Here is a 21,218-nt window from a genome sequence, read left to right as displayed (position 1 = left end):
GAGGACACTCAGGGGGCGAGCGATCCCGCAGGCGGGAGGAGGCTCAGGGGGCGAACGATCACGCAGGCGGGAGGAGGCTCAGGGGGCGAGCGATCCCGCACGCAGGAGGAGGCTCAGGGAGCGAGCTATCCCGCAGGCGAGAGGACGCTCAGGGGGCGAGCGATCCCACAGGCGGGAGGAAGCTCAGGGGGCGAGCGATCCCGCAGGCGGGAAGACGCTCAGGGGGCGAGCGATCCCGCAGGTGGGAAGACCCTAAGGGGGCGAGTGATCCCGCAGGCGGGAGGAGGCTCGGTGGGCGAGCGATCCCGCAGGCAGGAGGAGGCTCAGGGGGCGAGCGATCCCACAGGCGGGAGGAGGCTCAGTGGGCGAGCGATCCCGCAGGCGGGAGGAGGCTCAGTGGGCGAGCGATTCCACAGGCGAGAGGAGGCTCAGATGATGAGCAATCCCACAGGCGGCAGTAGGCTCAGGGGGCAAGCCATCCTGAAGGCGGGAGGAGGCTCAGAGGGCGAGCGATCCCGCAGGTGGGAGAACGCTCAGTAGACGAGCGATCCCGCAGGCGAGATTACGCTAAGGGGGCGAGCGATCCCGCAGGCGGAAGGACACTAAGGGGGCGAGCGATCCCGCATGCGGGAGGAAGCTCAGCGGGCGAGCGATCCCGCAGGCGGAAGCTCAGGGGGTGAGCGATCCCGCAGGTGGGAGGAAGCTCAGAGGGCGAACGATCCCGCAGGAGGGAGGAAGCTCAGGGGGCGAACGATCCCTCAGGCGGGATGAGGCTCAGGGGGCGAGCGATCCCCAGCCGAGAGGACGCTCAGGGGGCGAGCGATCCCGCAGGCGGGATGAGGCTCAGCGGGCGAGCGTTCCCGCAGGCAGGAGGAGGCTTAGGGGGTGAGCGATCCCACAGGCGGGAGCAGGCTCTGGGGGCGAGAGATCCCGCAGGCGGGAGGACGCTCAGGGGGCGAGCTCTCCCGCAGGCGGGAGGAGGCTCAGGGGGCGAGCTATCCTGCAGGCGAGAGGACGCTCAGGGGGCAAGCGATCCCACAGGCGGGAAGACGCTCAGGGGTCGAGCGATCCCGCAGGCGGGAGGAGGCTCAGTGGGTGAGCGATCAAGCAGGCGGGAGGAAACTCAGGGGGCGAGCGATCAAGCAGGCGGAAGGAGGCTCAGTGGGCGAGCGATCAAGCAGGCGGAAGGAGGCTCAGGGGGCGAGCGATTCCGCAGGCGGGAGGAGGCTCAGGGGGCGAGCGATCCCGCAGGCGGGAGGAGGCTCAGATGACTATCGTTCCCGCAGGCGGAAGGAGGCTTAGGGGGGCGAGCGATCCCACAGGCGGGAGCAGGCTTAGGGGGTAATCGATCCCGCAGGCGGGAGGAGGCTCACGGGGCGAATGATGCCACAGGCGGAAAGATGATCAGGGAGCGAGCAATAACGCGAGAGGACGCTCAGGGTGCGAGCGATCCCGCAGACGAGAAGACGCTCAGGGGGTGAGCGATCCGGCAGACGAGAAGACGCTCAGGGGGCGAGCGATCTCGCAGGCGAGAGGACGCTCAGGGGGCGAGCGATTCCGCAGGCGAGAGGAGGCTCAGCGGGCGAGCGATCCCGCAGGTGGGAGGAGGCTCAGCGGGCGAGCGATCCCGCAGGCAGGAGCAGGCTCAGGGGGCGAGCGATTCCACAGGCGGGAGGATGCTCAGGGGGTGAGCGATCCCGCAGGCGAGAGGACGCTCAGTGGGCGAGCGATCCCGGCAGCGAGAAGACGCTCAGGGGGCGAGCGATCCCACAGGCGAGAGGATGCTCAGGGGGCGAGCCATCACGCAGCCAGGACGAGGCTCAGTGGGCGAGCGATCGCGCAGGCGGGAGGAGGCTCAGGGGGCAAACGATCCCGCAGGCGGGAGGAGGCTCATGGGGTGAGCGATCCCGCAGGTGAGAGGAGGCTCAGGGGGCGAGCTATCCCGCAGGCGGGAGCAGGGTCAGGGTGCGTGCGATCCAGCAGGCGGGAGGAGGCACAGGGGGCGAGCTATCCCGCAGGCGAGAGGACGCTCAGGGGGCAAGCGATCCCACAGGCGGGAGGACGCTCAGGGGGCGAGCGATCCCACAGGCGGGAAGACGCTCAGGGGGCCAGCGATCCCGCAGGCGGGAGGAGGTTCAGTGGGCGAGCGATCCCGCCGGCGGGAGGAGGCTCAGGGGGCAAGGGATCCCACAGGCGGGAGGAGGCTCAGGGGACGAGCGATCCCGCAGGCGTGAGGAGGCTCAGTGGGTGAGTGATCCCGCAGGCGGAAGGAGGCTCAGAGGGCGAGCGATCCCACAGGCGGCAGCAGGCACAGGGGACAAGCCATCCCGCAGGTGAGAGGACGCTCAGGGGGCGAGCGAACCCGCAGGCGGGAGGAGGCTCAGATGAAGAGCGATTCCGCAGGCGGAAGGTGGCTCAGAGGGCGAGCGATCCCGCAGGCGGGAGGAGGCTCAGGGGACGAGCGATACCGCAGGTGTGAGGAGGCTCAGTGGGTGAGCGATCCCGCAGGCGGGAAGACGCTAAGGGGGCGAGCGATCCCGCAGGCTCGCCCCCTGAGCGTCCTCCCTCCTGCGGGATCGCTCCTGCGAGAGGACACTCAAGGGGCGGGAGGAGGTCAGGGGGCGAGCGATCCCGCAGGTGAGAGGACGCTCAGGGGGCGAACGAACCCGCAGGCGGGAGGAGGCTCAGATGAAAAGCGATTCCACAGGCGGAAGGTGGCTCAGGGGGCGAGCGATCCCGCAGGCCGGAGGAGGCTCAGGGGGCGAGCGATGCCGCAGGCCGGAGGAGGCTCAGAGGGCGAGCGATGCCGCAGGCGGGAGAACGCTCAGGGGGCGAGCGATTCCGCAATCGAGAGGACGCGCAGGGGGTGAGCGATCCCACAGGCGGGAGGAGGCTCAGGGGGCGAACGATCCCGCAGGATGGAGGAGGCTCAGGGGGCGAGCGATCCCTCAGGCGGGAGGAGGTTCAAGGGGCGAGCGATACTGCACGCGGGAGGAGGCTCAGGGGGCGAGCGATCCCGCAGGTGGGAGGAGGCTCAGGGGGCGATCGATCCCACAGGCGGGAGGAGGCTCAGGGGGCGAGCGATCCCGCCGGCGGGAAGACGCTAAGGGGGCGAGCGATCCCGCAGGCTCGCCCCCTGAGCGTCCTCCCTCCTGCGGGATCGCACCTGCGAGAGGACACTCAAGGGGCGAGCGATCCCGCAAGCGGGAGGAGGCTCAGGGGGCAAACGATCCCGCAGGCGGGAGGAGGCTCAGGGGGCGAGCGATCCCGCCGGCGGGAAGACGCTAAGGGGGCGAGCGATCCCGCAGGCGAGAGCACGCTCAGGGGGCGAGTGATCCCGCAGGCGAAAGGAACGCTCAAGGGGCGAGCGATCCCGCAGGCGAGAGGACGCTCAGGGGCGAGCGATCCGCCGGCGAGAGGACGCTCAGAGGGCGAGCGATCCCGCAGGTTGGAGGACGCTCAGTAGACGAGCGATCCCGCAGGCGAGATTACGCTCAGGGGGCGAGCGATCCCGCAGGCGACAGCAGGCACAGGGGACAAGCCATCCCGCAGGCGGGAGGAGGCTCAGAGGGCGAGCGATCCCACAGGCTGCAGCAGGCACAGGGGACAAGCCATCCCGCAGGCGGGAGGAGGCTCAGGGTGCGAGCGATCCCGCAGGCGGGAGGAGGCTCAGGGAGCGAGCGATCCCGCAGGCGGGAGGAGGCTCAGGGGGCGAGCGATCCCGCAGGTGAGAGGACGCTCAGGGGGCGAGCGAATCCGCAGGCGGGAGGAGGCTCAGATGAAGAGCGATTCCGCAGGCGGAAGGTGGCTCAGGGGGCGAGCGATCCCGCAGGCGGGAGGAGGCTCAGGGGACGAGCGATCCCGCAGGCGTGAGGGAGGCTCAGTGGGTGAGCGATCCCGCAGGCGGGAGGAGGCTCAGGGGGCGAGCGATCCCGCAGGTGAGAGGACGCTCAGGGGGCGAACGAACCCGCAGGCGGGAGGACGCTCAGATGAAGAGCGATTCCACAGGCGGAAGTGGCTCAAGGGGTGAGCGATCCCGCAGGCCGGAGGAGGCTCAGGGGGCGAGCGATGCCGCAGGCGGGAGGAGGCTCAGAGGGCGAGCGATCCCGCAGGTGGGAGGACGCTCAGGGGGCGAACGATCCAGCAGGCGGGAGGACGCTCAGGGGCGAACGATCCCGCAGGTGGGAGGAGGCGAGCGATCCCGCGGGCGAGAGGACGGAGGGCGAGCGATCCCGCAGGTGAGAGGACGCTCAGGGGGTGAGCGATCCCACAGGCGGAAGGACACTCAGGGAGCGAGCAATCCCACAGGCGGAAGGACACTCAGGGGGCGAGCAATCCCACAGGCGGAAGGACACCCAGGGGGCGAGCGAGGCTCAGGAGGGGGCGAGCGACCCTGCAAGTAGGAGGATGCTCAGGGGGCGAACGATCCCGCAGGTGGGAGGACGCTCAGGGGGCGAGCGATCCCGCAGGTGGGAGGAAGCTCAGGGGGCGAGCGATCCCGCAGGCAGGAGGACGCTCAGGGGGCCAGTGATCCCGCAGGTGGAGGACGCTCAGGGGGCCAGTGATCCCGCAGATGGAGGACGCTCAGGGGGCCAGTGATCCCGCAGGTGGACGATGCTCTGGAGGCCAGTGATCCCGCAGGTGGACGATGCTCTGGAGGCCAGTGATCCCACAGGTGGACAAAGCTCTGGAGGCCAGTGATCCGGCAGGTGGGAAGACGCTCAGGGGGTGAGTGATCCTGCAGGTGGGAGCAGACTCAGGGAGCGAGCGATCCCGCAGGCGAGAGGAGGCTCAGGGGGCGAGCGATCACGCAGGCGGGAGGAGGCTCAGGGGGCGAGCGATCCCGCACGCGGGAGGAGGCTCAGGGAGCGAGCTATCCCGCAGGCAAGAGGACGCTCAGGGGGCGAGCGATCCCACAGGCGGGAGGAAGCTCAGGGGGCGAGCGATCCCGCAGGCGGGAAGACGCTCAGGGGGCGAGCGATCACGCAGGCGGGAAGACCCTAAGGGGGCGAGTGATCCCGCAGGCGGGAGGAGGCTCAGTGGGCGAGCGATCCAGCAGGCGGGAGGAGGCTCAGTGGGCGAGCGATTCCACATGCGAGAGGAGGCTCAGATGATGAGCAATCCCACAGGCGGCAGTAGGCTCAGGGGGCAAGCCATCCTGAAGGCGGGAGGAGGCTCAGAGGGCGAGCGATCCCGCAGGTGGGAGGACGCTCAGTAGACGAGCGATCCCGCAGGCGAGATTACGCTCACGGGGCGAGCGATCCCGCAGGCGGAAGGACACTAAGGGGGTGAGCGATCCCGCATGCAGGAGTAAGCTCAGCGGGCGAGCGATCCCGCAGGCGGAAGCTCAGGGGGTGAGCGATCCCGCAGGTTGGAGGAAGCTCAGAGGGCGAACGATCCCGCAGGAGGGAGGAAGCTCAGGGGGCGAGCGATAACGCAGGCGGGAGGATGCTCAGGGGGCGAGCGATCCCGCAGGCGGGAGGAGGCTCAGGGGGCGAACGATCCCTCAGGCGGGAGGAGGCTCAGGGGGCGAGCGATCCCCAGGCGAGAGGACTCTCAGGGGGCGAGCGATCCCGCAGGCGGGATGAGGCTCAGCGGGCGAGCGTTCCCGCAGGCAGGAGGAGGCTTAGGGGGTGAGCGATCCCACAGGCGGGAGCAGGCTCTGGGGGCGAGCGATCCCGCAGGCGGGAGGACGCTCAGGGGGCGAGCTCTCCCGCAGGCGGGAGGAGGCTCAGGGGGCGAGCTATCCTGCAGGCGAGAGGACGCTCAGGGGGCAAGCGATCCCACAGGCGGGAAGACGCTCAGAGGCCGAGCGATCCCGCAGGCGGGAGGAGACTCAGGGGGCGAGCGATCAAGCAGGCGGAAGGAGGCTCAGGGGGCGAGCGATCCCGCAGGCGGGAGGAGGCTCAGGGGGCAAGCGATCCCGCAGGTGGGAGGAGGATCAGATGACGATCGTTCCCGCAGGCGGAAGGAGGCTTAGGGGGGCGAGCGATCCCACAGGCGGGAGCAGGCTTAGGGGGTAATCGATCCCGCAGGCGGGAGGAGGCTCACGGGGCGAATGATGCCACAGGCGGAAAGACGATCAGGGAGCGAGCAATAACGCGAGACGACGCTCAGGTGCGAGCGATCCCGCAGACGAGAAGACGCTCAGGGGGTGAGCGATCCGGCAGACGAGAAGACGCTCAGGGGGCGAGCGATCTCGTAGGCGAGAGGACGCTCAGGGGGCGAGCGATTCCGCAGGCGAGAGGATGTTCAGGGGGCGAGCGATCCCGCAGGCAAGAGGAAGATCACGTGGCGAGCGATCCCGCAGGAGAGAGGACGCTCAGGGGCGAGCGATCCCGCAGGCAAGAGGACGCTCAGGGGGCGAGCGATCCCGCAGGCGAGAGGATGTTCAGGGGGCGAGCGATCCCGCAGGCAAGAGGAAGATCACGTGGCGAGCGATCCCGCAGGAGAGAGGAAACTCAGGGGCGAGCGATCCCGCAGGCAAGAGGACGCTCAGGGGGCGAGCGATCCCGCAGGCGAGAGGACGCTCAGGGGGCGAGCGATCCGCAGGCGAGAGGTCGCTCAGGGGGCGAGCGATCCCGCAAGCGGGAGGAGGCTCAGTGGGCGAGCGATCCCGCAGGTGGGAGGAGGCTCAGCGGGCGAGCGATCCCGCAGGCAGGAGCAGGCTCAGGGGGCGAGCGATTCCACAGGCGGGAGGATGCTCAGGGGGTGAGCGATCCCGCAGGCGAGAGGACGCTCAGTGGGCGAGCGATCCCACAGGCGAGAGGACGCTCAGGGGGAAGAGCGATCCCACAGGCGAGAGGACGCTCAGGGGGAAGAGCGATCCCACAGGCGAGAGGACGCTCAGGGGGCGAGACATCCCGCAGCCAGGACGAGGCTCAGTGGGCGAGCGATCGCGCAGGCGGGAGGAGGCTCAGGGGGCAAACGATCCCGCAGGCGGGAGGAGGCTCATGGGGTGAGCGATCCCGCAGGTGAGAGGAGGCTCAGGGGGCGAGCTATCCCGCAGGCATGAGCAGGGTCAGGGTGCGTGCGATCCCGCAGGCGGGAGGAGGCACAGGGGTGAGCTATCCCGCAGGCGAGAGGACGCTCAGGGGGCAAGCGATCCCACAGGCGGGAGGACGCTCAGGGGGCGAGCGATCCCACAGGCGGGAAGACGCTCAGGGGGCGAGCGATCCCGCAGGCGGGAGGAGGTTCAATGGGCGAGCGATCCCGCAGGCGGGAGGAGGCTCAGGGGGCGAGCGATCCCGCAGGCGGGAGGAGGCTCAGGGGACGAGCGATCCCGCAGGCGGAAGGAGGCTCAGAGGGCGAGCGATCCCACAGGCGGCAGCAGGCACAGGGGACAAGCCATCCCGCAGGCGGGAGGAGGCTCAGGGTGCGAGCGATCCCGCAGGCGGGAGGAGGCTCAGGGGGTGAGCGATCCCGCAGGTGAGAGGACGCTCAGGGGGCGAGCAATCCCACAGGCGGAAGGACACCCAGGGGGCGAGCGAGGCTCAGGAGGGGGCGAGCGACCCTGCAAGTAGGAGGATGCTCAGGGGGCGAACGATCCCGCAGGTGGGAGGACGCTCAGGGGGCGAGCGATCCCCCAGGTGGGAGGAAGCTCAGGGGGCGAGCGATCCCGCAGGCAGGAGGACGCTCAGGGGGCCAGTGATCCCGCAGGTGGAGGACGCTCAGGGGGCCAGTGATCCCGCAGATGGAGGACGCTCAGGGGGCCAGTGATCCCGCAGGTGGACGATGCTCTGGAGGCCAGTGATCCCGCAGGTGGACGATGCTCTGGAGGCCAGTGATCCCACAGGTGGACAAAGCTCTGGAGGCCAGTGATCCGGCAGGTGGGAAGACGCTCAGGGGGTGAGTGATCCTGCAGGTGGGAGCAGACTCAGGGAGCGAGCGATCCCGTAGGCGAGAGGAGGCTCAGGGGGCGAGCGATCACGCAGGCGGGAGGAGGCTCAGGGGGCGAGCGATCCCGCACGCGGGAGGAGGCTCAGGGAGCGAGCTATCCCGCAGGCAAGAGGACGCTCAGGGGGCGAGCGATCCCACAGGCGGGAGGAAGCTCAGGGGGCGAGCGATCCCGCAGGCGGGAAGACGCTCAGGGGGCGAGCGATCACGCAGGCGGGAAGACCCTAAGGGGGCGAGTGATCCCGCAGGCGGGAGGAGGCTCGGTGGGCGAGCGATCCTGCAGGCAGGAGGAGGCTCAGGGCGCGAGCGATCCCACAGGCGGGAGGAGGCTCAGTGGGCGAGCGATCCAGCAGGCGGGAGGAGGCTCAGTGGGCGAGCGATTCCACATGCGAGAGGAGGCTCAGATGATGAGCAATCCCACAGGCGGCAGTAGGCTCAGGGGGCAAGCCATCCTGAAGGCGGGAGGAGGCTCAGAGGGCGAGCGATCCCGCAGGTGGGAGGACGCTCAGTAGACGAGCGATCCCGCAGGCGAGATTACGCTCACGGGGCGAGCGATCCCGCAGGCGGAAGGACACTAAGGGGGTGAGCGATCCCGCATGCAGGAGTAAGCTCAGCGGGCGAGCGATCCCGCAGGCGGAAGCTCAGGGGGTGAGCGATCCCGCAGGTTGGAGGAAGCTCAGAGGGCGAACGATCCCGCAGGAGGGAGGAAGCTCAGGGGGCGAGCGATAACGCAGGCGGAAGGATGCTCAGGGGGCGAGCGATCCCGCAGGCGGGAGGAGGCTCAGGGGGCGAACGATCCCTCAGGCGGGAGGAGGCTCAGGGGGCGAGCGATCCCCAGGGAAGAGGACGCTCAGGGGGCGAGCGATCCCGCAGGCGGGATGAGGCTCAGCGGGCGAGCGTTCCCGCAGGCAGGAGGAGGCTTAGGGGGTGAGCGATCCCTCAGGCGGGAGCAGGCTCTGGGGGCGAGCGATCCCGCAGGCGGGAGGACGCTCAGGGGGCGAGCTCTCCCGCAGGCGGGAGGAGGCTCAGGGGGCGAGCTATCCTGCAGGCGAGAGGACGCTCAGGGGGCAAGCGATCCCACAGGCGGGAAGACGCTCAGAGGCCGAGCGATCCCGCAGGCGGGAGGAGACTCAGGGGGCGAGCGATCAAGCAGGCGGAAGGAGGCTCAGGGGGCGAGCGATCCCGCAGGCGGGAGGAGGCTCAGGGGGCAAGCGATCCCGCAGGTGGGAGGAGGCTCAGATGACGATCGTTCCCGCAGGCGGAAGGAGGCTTAGGGGGGCGAGCGATCCCACAGGCGGGAGCAGGCTTAGGGGGTAATCGATCCCGCAGGCGGGAGGAGGCTCACGGGGCGAATGATGCCACAGGCGGAAAGACGATCAGGGAGCGAGCAATAACGCGAGACGACGCTCAGGGTGCGAGCGATCCCGCAGACGAGAAGACGCTCAGGGGGTGAGCGATCCGGCAGACGAGAAGACGCTCAGGGGGCGAGCGATCTCGTAGGCGAGAGGACGCTCAGGGGGCGAGCGATTCCGCAGGCGAGAGGATGTTCAGGGGGCGAGCGATCCCGCAGGCAAGAGGAAGATCACGTGGCGAGCGATCCCGCAGGAGAGAGGACGCTCAGGGGCGAGCGATCCCGCAGGCAAGAGGACGCTCAGGGGGCGAGCGATCCCGCAGGCGAGAGGATGTTCAGGGGGCGAGCGATCCCGCAGGCAAGAGGAAGATCACGTGGCGAGCGATCCCGCAGGAGAGAGGAAACTCAGGGGCGAGCGATCCCGCAGGCAAGAGGACGCTCAGGGGGCGAGCGATCCCGCAGGCGAGAGGACGCTCAGGGGGCGAGCGATCCGCAGGCGAGAGGTCGCTCAGGGGGCGAGCGATCCCGCAAGCGGGAGGAGGCTCAGTGGGCGAGCGATCCCGCAGGCGAGAGGTCGCTCAGGGGGCGAGCGATCCCGCAAGCGGGAGGAGGCTCAGTGGGCGAGCGATCCCGCAGGTGGGAGGAGGCTCAGCGGGCGAGCGATCCCGCAGGCAGGAGCAGGCTCAGGGGGCGAGCGATTCCACAGGCGGGAGGATGCTCAGGGGGTGAGCGATCCCGCAGGCGAGAGAACGCTCAGTGGGCGAGCGATCCCACAGGCGAGAGGACGCTCAGGGGGAAGAGCGATCCCACAGGCGAGAGGACGCTCAGGGGGAAGAGCGATCCCACAGGCGAGAGGACGCTCAGGGGGCGAGACATCCCGCAGCCAGGACAAGGCTCAGTGGGCGAGCGATCGCGCAGGCGGGAGGAGGCTCAGGGGGCAAACGATCCCGCAGGCGGGAGGAGGCTCATGGGGTGAGCGATCCCGCAGGTGAGAGGAGGCTCAGGGGGCGAGCTATCCCGCAGGCGGGAGCAGGGTCAGGGTGCGTGCGATCCCGCAGGCGGGAGGAGGCACAGGGGGTGAGCTATCCCGCAGGCGAGAGGACGCTCAGGGGGCAAGCGATCCCACAGGCGGGAGGACGCTCAGGGGGCGAGCGATCCCACAGGCGGGAAGACGCTCAGGGGGCGAGCGATCCCGCAGGCGGGAGGAGGTTCAGTGGGCGAGCGATCCCGCAGGCGGGAGGAGGCTCAGGGGGCGAGCGATCCCGCAGGCGGGAGGAGGCTCAGGGGACGAGCGATCCCGCAGGCGGAAGGAGGCTCAGAGGGCGAGCGATCCCACAGGCGGCAGCAGGCACAGGGGACAAGCCATCCCGCAGGCGGGAGGAGGCTCAGGGTGCGAGCGATCCCGCAGGCGGGAGGAGGCTCAGGGGGCGAGCGATCCCGCAGGTGAGAGGACGCTCAGGGGGCGAGCGAACTCGCAGGCGGGAGGAGGCTCAGATGAAGAGCGATTCCGCAGGCGGAAGGTGGCTCAGGGGGCGAGCGATCCCGCAGGCGGGAGGAGGCTCAGGGGACGAGCTATCCCGCAGGCGTGAGGAGGCTCAGTGGGTGAGCGATCCCGCAGGCGGGAGGAGGCTCAGGGGGCGAGCGATCCCGCAGGTGAGAGGACGCTCAGGGGGCGAACGAACCCGCAGGCGGGAGGAGGCTCAGATGAAGAGCGATTCCACAGTCGGAAGGTGGCTCAGGGGGCGAGCGATCCCGCAGGCCGGAGGAGGCTCAGGGGGCGAGCGATGCCGCAGGCCGGAGGAGGCTCAGGGGGCGAGCGATGCCGCAGGCCGGAGGAGGCTCAGAGGGCGAGCGATGCCGCAGGCGGGAGAACGCTCAGGGGGCGAGCGATTCCGCAATCGAGAGGACGCGCAGGGGGCGAGCGATCACGCAGGCGGGAGGAGGCTCAGGGGGCGAACGATCCCGCAGGATGGAGGAGGCTCAGGGGGCGAGCGATCCCTCAGGCGGGAGGAGGCTCAGGGGGCGAGCGATACTGCACGCGGGAGGAGGCTCAGGGGGCGAACGATCCCGCAGGTGGGAGGAGGCTCAGGGGGCGATCGATCCCGCAGGCGGGAAGACGCTAAGGGTGCGAACGATCCCGCAGGCGAGAGGACGCTCAGGGGTCGAGCGATCCCGCAGGCGAGAGGACGCTCAGGGGGCAAGCGATCCCGCAGGCTCGCCCCCTGAGCGTCCTCCCTCCTGCGGGATCGCTCCTGCGAGAGGACACTCAAGGGGCGAGCGATCCCGCAAGCGGGAGGAGGCTCAGGGGGCAAACGATCCTGCAGGCGGGAGGAGGCTCAGGGGGCGAACGATCCCGCAGGCGGGAGGAGGCTCAGGGGGCGAGCGATCCCGCCGGCGGGAAGACGCTAAGGGGGCGAGTGATCCCGCAGGCGAAAGGACGCTCAAGGGGCGAGCGATCCCGCAGGCGAGAGGACGCTCAGGGGCGAGCGATCCCGCCGGCGAGAGGACGCTCAGAGGGCGAGCGATCCCGCAGGCGAGAGGACGCTCAGGGGGCGAGCGATCCCGCAGGTGAGAGGACGCTCAGGGGGCGAGCGATCCTGCAGGCGAGAGGACGCTCAGGGGGCGAGCGATCCCTCAGGCGGGAGGAGGCTCAGGGGGCGAGCTATCCTCCAGGCGAGAGGACACTCAGGGGGTAAGCGATCCCACAGGCGGGAGGAAGCTCAGGGGGCGAGCGATCCCGCAGGCGGGAAGACGCTCAGGGGGCGAGCGATCCCGCAGGCGGGAAGATGCTCAGGGGGGAGCGATCCCGCAGACGGGAAGACCCTCAGGGAGCGAGCGATCCCGCAGGCGGGAGGAGGCTCAGTGGGCGAGCGATCAAGCAGGCGGGAGGAGGCTCAGGGGGCGAGCGATCCCGCAGGCGGAAGGAGACTCAGGGGGCGAGCAATCCCGAAGGCAGGAGGAGGCTCAGGGGGCGAGCGATCCCGCAGGCGGGAGGAGGCTCAGGGGGCGAGCGATCCCGCAGGCGGGAGGAGGCTTAAGGGGCGAGTGATTCCGCAGGTGGGAGGATGCTCAGGGGGTGAGCGATCCCGCAGGCGAGAGGACGTTCAGTGGGTGAGCGATCCCGCCGGCGAGAGGACGCTCAGGGGGGAGAGCGATCCCACAGGCGAGAGGACGCTCAGGGGGCGAGCCATCCCGCAGCCAGGACGAGGCTCAGTGGGCGAGCGATCGCGCAGGCGGGAGGAGGCTCAGGGGGCGAACGATCCCGCAGGCTGGAGGAGGCTCATGGGGCGAGCGATCCCGCAGGTGAGAGGAGGCTCAGGGGGCGAGCTATCCCGCAGGCGGGACCAGGGTCAGGGTGCGTGCGATTCCGCAGGCGGGAGGAGGCTCAGGGGGCGAGCTATCCCGCAGGCGAGAGGACGCTCAGGGAGCAAGCGATCCCACAGGTGGGAGGACGCTCAGGGGGTGAGCGATCCCACAGGCGGGAAGACGCTCAGGGGACGAGCGATCCCGCAGGCGGGAAGACCCTCAGGGGGCGAGCGATCCCGCAGGCGGGAGGAGGTTCAGTGTGCGAGCGATCCCGCAGGCGGGAGGAGGCTCAGGGGGCGAGCGATCCCGCAGGCGGGAGGAGGCTCAGGGGACGAGCGATCCCGCAGGCGTGAGGAGGCTCAGTGGGTGAGCGATCCCGCAGGCGGAAGGAGGCTCAGAGTGCGAGCGATCCCACAGGCGGCAGCAGGCACAGGGGACAAGCTATCCCGCAGGCGGGAGGAGGCTAAGGGTGCGAGCGATCCCGCAGGTGAGAGGACGATCAGGGGGCGAGCGAACCCGCAGGCGGGAGGAGGCTCAGATGAAGAGCGATTCCGCAGACGGAAGGTGGCTCAGGGGGCGAGCGATCCCGCAATCGAGAGGACGCGCAGGGGGCGAGCGATCCCGCAGGCGGGAGGAGGCTCAGGGGCGAACGATCCCGCAGGATGGAGGAGGCTCAGGGGGCGAGCGATCCCGCAGGCGGGAGAACGCTCAGGGGGCGAGCGATCCCGCAGGCGAAAGGACGCTCAGGGGTCGAGCGATCCCGCAGGCGAAAGGACGCTCAGGGGGCGAGCGATCCCGCAGGCGAGAGAACGCCCAGGGGGCGAGCGATCCCGCAGGCGAGAGAACGCCCAGGGGGCGAGCGATCCCTCAGGCGAAAGGACGCCCAGGGGGCGAGCGATCCCGCAGGCGAAAGGACGCTCAGGGGGCGAGCGATCCCGCAGGCGAAAGGACGCTCAGGGGGCGAGCGATCCCGCAGGCGAAAGGACGCTCAGGGGGCGAGCGATCCCGCAGGCGAAAGGACGCTCAGGGGGCGAGCGATCCCGCAGGCGAGAGGAAGCTCAGGGGGCGAGCTATCCCGCAGGCGAGAGGACGCTCAGGGGGCGAGCGATCCCGCAGGCGAGAGGACGCTCAGGGGGCGAGCGATCCCGCAGGCGGGAGGAGGCTCAGTGGCGAGCGATCCCGCAGGCGGGAGGATGCTCAGGGGGCGAGCGATCCCGCAGGCGGGAGGACGCTCAGGGGACAAGCGATCCCGCAGGCGGGAGGAGGCTCAGGGAGCTATTGATCCCGCAGGCGGGAGGACGCTCAGAGGGCGAGCGATCCTGCAGGCGAGAGGACGCTCAGGGGGCGAGCGATCCCGCAGGCGAGAGGACGCTCAGGGGGCGAGCGATCCCGCAAGCGAGAGAACGCTCAGGGAGCGAGCGATTCCGCAGGCGAGAGGACGCTCAGGGAGCGAGTGATTCCGCAGGTGAGAGGACGCTCACGAGGTGAGCGATCCGACGGCGAGAGGACGCTCAGGGGGCGAGATATCCCGCAGGCGAGAGGACGCTCAGGGGGCGAGATATCCCGCAGGCGAGAAGACGCTCAAGGGGCGAGCGATCCCGCAAGCGAGAGGACGTTCAGGGGGCGAGCGATCCCACAGGTGGGAGGACGCTCAGGGGGTGAGCGATCCCACAGGCGGGAAGACGCTCAGGGGACGAGCGATCCCGCAGGCGGGAAGACCCTCAGGGGGCGAGCGATCCCGCAGGCGGGAGGAGGTTCAGTGTGCGAGCGATCCCGCAGGCGGGAGGAGGCTCAGGGGGCGAGCGATCCCGCAGGCGGGAGGAGGCTCAGGGGACGAGCGATCCCGCAGGCGTGAGGAGGCTCAGTGGGTGAGCGATCCCGCAGGCGGAAGGAGGCTCAGAGTGCGAGCGATCCCACAGGCGGCAGCAGGCACAGGGGACAAGCCATCCCGCAGGCGGGAGGAGGCTAAGGGTGCGAGCGATCCCGCAGGTGAGAGGACGATCAGGGGGCGAGCGAACCCGCAGGCGGGAGGAGGCTCAGATGAAGAGCGATTCCGCAGACGGAAGGTGGCTCAGGGGGCGAGCGATCCCGCAATCGAGAGGACGCGCAGGGGGCGAGCGATCCCGCAGGCGGGAGGAGGCTCAGGGGGCGAACGATCCCGCAGGATGGAGGAGGCTCAGGGGGCGAGCGATCCCGCAGGCGGGAGGAGGCTCAGGGGGCGAGCGATCCTGCACGCGGGAGGAGGCTCAGGGGGCGAGCGATCCCGCAGGTGGGAGGAGGCTCAGGGGGCGAGCGATCCCGCAGGCGGGAAGACGCTAAGGGTGCGAACGATTCCGCAGGCGAGAGGACGCTCAGGGGTCGAGCGATCCCGCAGGCGAGAGGACGCTCAGGGGGCAAGCGATCCCGCAGGTGAAAGCAAGCTCAGGGGGCAAGCAATCCCGCAGGTGAGAAGACGCTCAGGGGGCGAGCGATCCCGCAAGAGCGAGGACGCTCAGGGGGCGAGCGATCCCGCAGGCGAGAGGACACTCAGGGGGCGAGAGGACGCTCAGGGGGAGAGCGATCCCGCAGTCGAGAGGACGATCATGGGGCGAGCGATCCCGCAAGTGAGAGGACGTTCAGGGGGCGAGCGATCCCAAATGCGAGAGGATGCTCAGGGGGCGAGCGATCCCGCAGGCGGGAGGAGGCTCAGGGGGCGAACGATCCCGCAGGCGGGAGGAGGCTCAGGGGGCGAACGATCCCGCAGGCGGGAGGAGGCTCAGGGGGAGAGCGATCCCGCAGGCGGGAGGAGGCTCAGGGGGCGAGCGATCCCGCAGGTGAGAGGAGGCTCAGGGGGCGAGCGATCCCGCCGGCGGGAAGACGCTAAGGGGGCGAGCGATCCCGCCGGCGAGAGGACGCTCAGGGGGCGAGCGATCCCGCAGGCAGGAGGAGGCTCAGGGGGCGAGCGATCCCGCAGGCGGGAGGCTCAGTGGGCGAGCGATCCCGCAGGCGGGAGGAGGCTCAGTGGGCGAGCGATCCCGCAGGCGGGAGGAGGCTCAGTGGGCGAGCGATCCCGCAGGCGGGAGGAGGCTCAGTGGGCGAGCGATCCCGCCGGAGGGAGGAGGCTCAGGGGGCGAGCGATCCCGCAGGCGGGAGGACGCTCAGGGGGCGAACGATCCCACAGGTGGGAGTAGGCGAGCGATCCCACAAGCGAGAGGACGCTCAGACGGTGAGCGATACCGCAGGTGAGAGGACGCTCAGGGGGCGAGCGATCCCACAGGCGGGAGGACGCTCAGGGGGCGAGCGATCCCACAGGCGGGAGGACACTCAGGGGGCGAGCGATCCCACAGGCGGGAGGACACTCAGGGGGCGAGCGATCCCACAGGCGGGAGGACACTCAGGGGGCGAGCGATCCCACAGGCGGGAGGACACTCAGGGGGCGAGCGAGGCTCAGGAGGGGGCGACCGATCCTGCAAGCAGGAGGACGCTCAGGTGGCGAACGATCCCGCAGGTGGGAGGACGCTCAGGGGGCGAGCGATCCCGCAGGTGGGAGGACGCTCAGCAGGCGAGCGATCCCGCAGACAGGAGGACGCTCAGGGGGCCAGTGATCCCGCAGGTGGAGGACGCTCAGGGGGCCAGTGATCCCGCAGATGGAGGACGCTCAGTGGGCCAGTGATCCCGCAGGTGGACGATGCTCTGGAGGCCAGTGATCCCGCAGGTGGACGATGCTCTGGAGGCCAGTGATCCCGCAGGTGGACAAAGCTCTGTAGGCCAGTGATCCCGCAGGTGGGAAGACGCTCAGGGGGCGAGTGATCCTGCAGGTGGGAGCAGGCTCAGGGAGCGAGCGATTCCGCAGGCGGGAGGAGCCTCAGGGGGCGAGCGATCCCGCAGGCGAGAGGAAGCTCAGGGGGCGAGCGATCCCACTGGTGGGAGGACACTCAGGGGGTGAGCGATCCCACAGGCGGGAGGACACTCAGGGGGTGAGCGAGGCTCAGGAGGGGGCGAGCGATCCTGCAAGCAGGAGGACGCTCAGGGGGCGAACAATCCCGCAGGTGGGAGGACGCTCAGGGGGCGAGCGATCCCGCAGGTGGGAGGATGCTCAGGGGGCGAGCGATCCCGCAGGCAGGAGGACGCTCAGGGGGCCAGTGATCCCGCAGGTGGAGGACGCTCAGGGGGCCAGTGATCCCTCAGATAGAGGACGCTCAGGGGGCCAGTGATCCCGCAGGTGGACGATGCTCTGGAGGCCAGTGATTCCGCAGGAGGACGATGCTCTGGAGGCCAGTGATCCCGCAGGTGGACGAAGCTCTGGAGGCCAGTGATCCCGCAGGTGGGAAGACGCTCAGGGGGCGAGTGATCCTGCAGGTGGGAGGATGCTCAGGGGGCGATTGATGCCGCAGGTAGAGGACGCTCAGGGGGCCAGTGATCCTGCAGGTGGAGGATGCTCAGGGGGCCAGTGATCCCACAGGTGGGAGGACGCTCAGGGGGCCAGTGATCCCGCAGGTGGAGGACGCTCAGGGGGCCAGTGATCCCGCAGGTGGAGGACGCTCAGGGGGCCAGTGATCCCGCAGGTGGACGATGCTCTGGAGGCCAGTGATCCCGCAGGTGGACGATGCTCTGGAGGCCAGTGATCCCGCAGGTGGACAAAGCTCTGGAGGCCAGTGATCCCGCAGGTGGGAAGATGCTCAGGGGGCGAGTGATCCTGCAGGTGGGAGCAGGCTCAGGGAGCGAGCGATCCCGCAGGCGGGAGGAGGCTCAGGGGGCGAGCGATCACGCAGGCGGGAGGAGGCTCAGGGGGCGAGCGATCCCGCAGGCGGGAGGACGCTCAGGGGCCGAACGATCCCGCAGGTGAGAGGAGGCGAGCGATCCCGCAGGCGAGAGGACGCTCAGAGGGCGAGCGATCCCGCAGGCGAGAGGACGCTCAGGGGGCGAGCGATCCCACTGGCGGGAGGACGCTCAGGGGGCGAGCGATCCCACTGGCGGGAGGACGCTCAGGGGGCGAGCGATCCCACTGGCGGGAGGACGCTCAGGGGGCGAGCGATCCCACTGGCGGGAGGACGATCAGGGGGCGAGCGATCCCACAGGCGGGAGGACACTCAGGGGGTGAGCGATCCCACAGGCGGGAGGACACTCAGGGGGCGAGCGAGGCTCAGGAGGGGGCGAGCGATCCTGCAAGCAGGAGGACGCTCAGGGGGCGAACAATCCCGCAGGTGGGAGGACGCTCAGGGGGCGAGCGATCCCGCAGGTGGGAGGATGCTCAGGGGGCGAGCGATCCCGCAGGCGGGAGGATGCTCAGGGGGCGAGCGATCCCGCAGGCAGGAGGACGCTCAGGGGGCCAGTGATCCCGCAGGTGGAGGACGCTCAGGGGGCCAGTGATCCCGCAGATAGAGGACGCTCAGGGGGCCAGTGATCCCGAAGGTGGACGATGCTCTGGAGGCCAGTGATCCCGCAGGAGGACGATGCTCTGGAGGCCAGTGATCCCGCAGGAGGACGATGCTCTGGAGGCCAGTGATCCCGCAGGTGGACGAAGCTCTGGAGGCCAGTGATCCCGCAGGTGGGAAGACGCTCAGGGGGCGAGTGATCCTGCAGGTGGAGGATGCTCAGGGGGCCAGTGATCCCACAGGTGGGAGGACGCTCAGGGGGCCAGTGATCCCACAGGTGGAGGACGCTCAGGGGTCGAGTGATCCCACAGGTGAGAGGATGCTCAGGGGTCGAGTGATCCCGCAGGTGGAGTAGTCTCAGGTGGTGAGTGATTTCGCAGGAGACTCGGCAGGTGGAAGAGGAGGCTCGGCAGGAGGAGGGGGCTGGGCAGGTGGAGTTGGCTCGGCAGGAGTAGGGGGCTCTGCAGGTGGAGGAGGCTCGGCAGGTGGAGGAGGCTCGGCAAGTGGAGGGGGCTCGGCAGGAGGAGGGGGCTCACGATGTGAGTGATCCTGCAGGTGGATGAGGCTCGGCAGGAGGAGGGGGCTCGGCAAGTGGAGGAGGCTCGGCAGGTGGAGTAGTCTCAGGTGGTGAGTGATCCTGCAGGTGGAGGAGGGGGTTCAGGATGTGAGCGATCCTGCAGGTGGAGGGGGCTCGGCAGGTGGAGGAGGCTCGGCAGGAGGAGGGGGCTCGGCAGGAGGAGAGGGCTCGGCAGGCGGAGGGGGCTCGGCAGGCGGAGGAGGCTCGGCAGGTGGAGGGGGCTCGGCAGGAGGAGGGGGCTCGGCAGGTGCAGGGGGCTCGGCAGGTGGAGGGGGCTCGGCAGGTGGAGGAGGCTCGGCAGGTGGAGGGGGCTCGGCAGGTGGAGGGGGCTCGGCAGGTGGAGGGGGCTCGGCAGGTGGAGGAGGGGGCTCGGCAGGTGGAGGAGGGGGCTCGGCAGGTGGACGGGGCTCGGCAGGTGGAGGGGGCTCGGCAGGTGGAGGGGGCTCGGCAGGTGGAGGAGGAGGATCGGCAGGTGGAGGGGGCTCGGCAGGAGGTGGAGGGGGCTCGGCAGGTGGAGGAGGCTCGGCAGGAGGAGGGGGTTCGGCAGTTGGAAAGGGCTCGGCAGGTGGAGGGGGCTCGGCAGGAGGAGGAGGCTCGGCAGGTGGAGGGGGCTCGGCAGGTGGAGGAGGCTCGGCAGGTAGAGGGGGCTCGGCAGGTGGAGGGGGCTCGGCAGGTGGAGGGGGCTCGGCAGGTGGAGGAGGCTCGGCAGGTGGAGGAGGAGGCTCGGCAGGTGGAGGGGGCTCGGCAGGTGGAGGAGGAGGCTCGGCAGGTGGAGGGGGCTCGGCAGGTGGAGGGGGCTCGGCAGGTGGAGGAGGAGGCTCGGCAGGTGGAGGAGGCTCGGCAGGTGGAGGAGGAGGCTCGGCAGGTGGAGGGGGCTCGGCAGGTGGAGGAGGAGGCTCGGCAGGTGGAGGGGGCTCGGCAGGTGGAGGGGGCTCGGCAGGTGGAGGGGGCTCGGCAGGTGGAGGAGGCTCGGCAGGTGGAGGAGGCTCGGCAGGTGGAGGAGGAGGCTCGGCAGGTGGAGGGGGCTCGGCAGGTGGAGGAGGAGGCTCGGCAGGTGGAGGAGGCTCGGCAGGTGGAGGGGGCTCGGCAGGTGGAGGAGGCCCGGCAGGTGGAGGAGGCTCGGCAGGTGGAGGAGGCTCGGCAGGTGGAGGGGGCTCAGCAGGTGGAGGGGGCTCGGCAGGTGGAGGGGGCCCGGCAGGATGAGGGAGCTCGACAGGTGGAGGAGGCTCGGCAGGTGGAGGAGGCTCGGCAGGTGGAGGGGGCTCGGCAGGTGGAGGAGGCTCGGCAGGTGGAGGAGGCTCGGCAGGTGGAGGGGGCTCGGCAGGTGGAGGAGGCCCGGCAGGTGGAGGAGGCTCGGCAGGTGGAGGAGGCTCGGCAGGTGGAGGGGGCTCAGCAGGTGGAGGGGGCTCGGCAGGTGGAGGGGGCCCGGCAGGATGAGGGAGCTCGACAGGTGGAGGAGGCTCGGCAGGTGGAGGAGGCTCGGCAGGTGGAGGGGGCTCGGCAGGTGGAGGGGGCTCGGCAGGCGGAGGGGGCTCGGCAGGTGGAGGGGGCTCGGCAGGCGGAGGGGGCTCGGCAGGCGGAGGTGGCTCGGCAGGTGGAGGAGGGGGCTCGGCAGGTGGAGGAGGGGGCTCGGCAGGTGGAGGAGGGGGCTCGGCAGGTGGAGGGGGCTCGGCAGGCGGTCTCCTCTGCTGTGGGCTCGGTGGTGTCAGCTCTGCGTCATCTCCACTATTCCGGGTTTTCCGCTCATCTTCCTGATGTTGCAGTGAGAATCTATTGCTCCGCTCCTCGGCCGCTCTATCCCGTTACTCTCGGAGTTCTGGGACGTACAATATTCCAGATTTCCTTTCGGCGTCGGTCTACAGATTCCCTGTGAAGCTCGGGAAGCCGCCTAATAGAATGATACAGATCACCCTGCAGCTAATCCCCTGCGTCTGCAGGGACAGGGGGCTGCGGCGCTCTCCTAGGCTGCGGCGCTCTCCGCCCAGCAGTCACTCATGGCCGGGCTCATTGGGGCTTTGTGCTGAGATTCTTATGGAGACACTTCTTGTACTGACCAGAGCTGAGGGGAAGAAGGGAGAAATGGTGAATATCCATCTCAGGACAACATGGAAGAACGTCCTCAATATTCCTCCATATTCCCTGACACCCCAGACCTCAGTGTACAGCAACTGGCTGATACCAGAGAGAACAAGACGTCACCAGGGAGACAGAGCAGATCTGCTGCACAGTGTAGAAGGACCTGTGATGACGTCACCGTCATGTGATCAGACAGGGAGGGGGCGGAGCTCAGGAGAGAACTGGTGAAGGACCTAGAATCATGCGGGGATCACATGGTACTGACGTCACCACAGGTCCTTCACCACTTCTCTCTTGAGCCCCGCCCCCTGATCACATGACGGCGACGTCACCACAGGCCGTCACCACTTCTCTCCTGAGCCCCGCCCCCTGATCACATGGCGGTGACGTCTTCACAGGTCCTCCCGCTCTCAGTGCAGCAGCTCCGTCCTGGTGGTGTGCAGCTCTTGCTCTCTGGTATCAGCCAGCAGCAGGTTTCCGCTTCCCGCCATTCCGGTGAGATTACAGGGAGGGTTTGTGGTGAATCTGTGAGAGGAGAGTGTGGGGTGAGATCAGAGCTGTTCCTGTGGAGGCTCCTGCTCCATGTGACTGCGGCTCCTCAGTGTTGTATGGGGGATGTGCAGCGGCTCCTCCTCACCTCACCGCCCCCGCTGGAGGT

The 21,218-nt window shown here is 69.7% G+C and overlaps 2 protein-coding genes across 2 annotated transcripts in view; both read left to right on the top strand.

Annotated features, from left to right (window-relative positions):
* The window catches only part of LOC141272967 (uncharacterized), a 180,612-nt gene that overhangs the window by 110,454 nt on the left and 48,940 nt on the right, over positions 1–21,218 (top strand). The gene's annotated exons all lie outside the window — the stretch shown is intronic.
* Positions 20,924–21,218, top strand: part of LOC141272893 (uncharacterized) — a 123,320-nt gene continuing 123,025 nt past the window's right edge. Inside the window, exon 1 of the mRNA XM_073684062.1 lies at positions 20,924–21,055. The gene's annotated coding sequence lies outside the window, so the exon portion shown is untranslated. The remainder of the gene's footprint in view (positions 21,056–21,218) is intronic.

This window comes from Phyllobates terribilis, unplaced genomic scaffold, assembly GCF_046119375.1.
Source record: "Phyllobates terribilis strain yellow unplaced genomic scaffold, ASM4611937v1 Scaffold_1__5_contigs__length_1240528914, whole genome shotgun sequence".
NCBI lineage: Eukaryota > Metazoa > Chordata > Amphibia > Anura > Dendrobatidae > Phyllobates > Phyllobates terribilis.
This window is presented reverse-complemented; position numbering and strand designations above follow the sequence as displayed.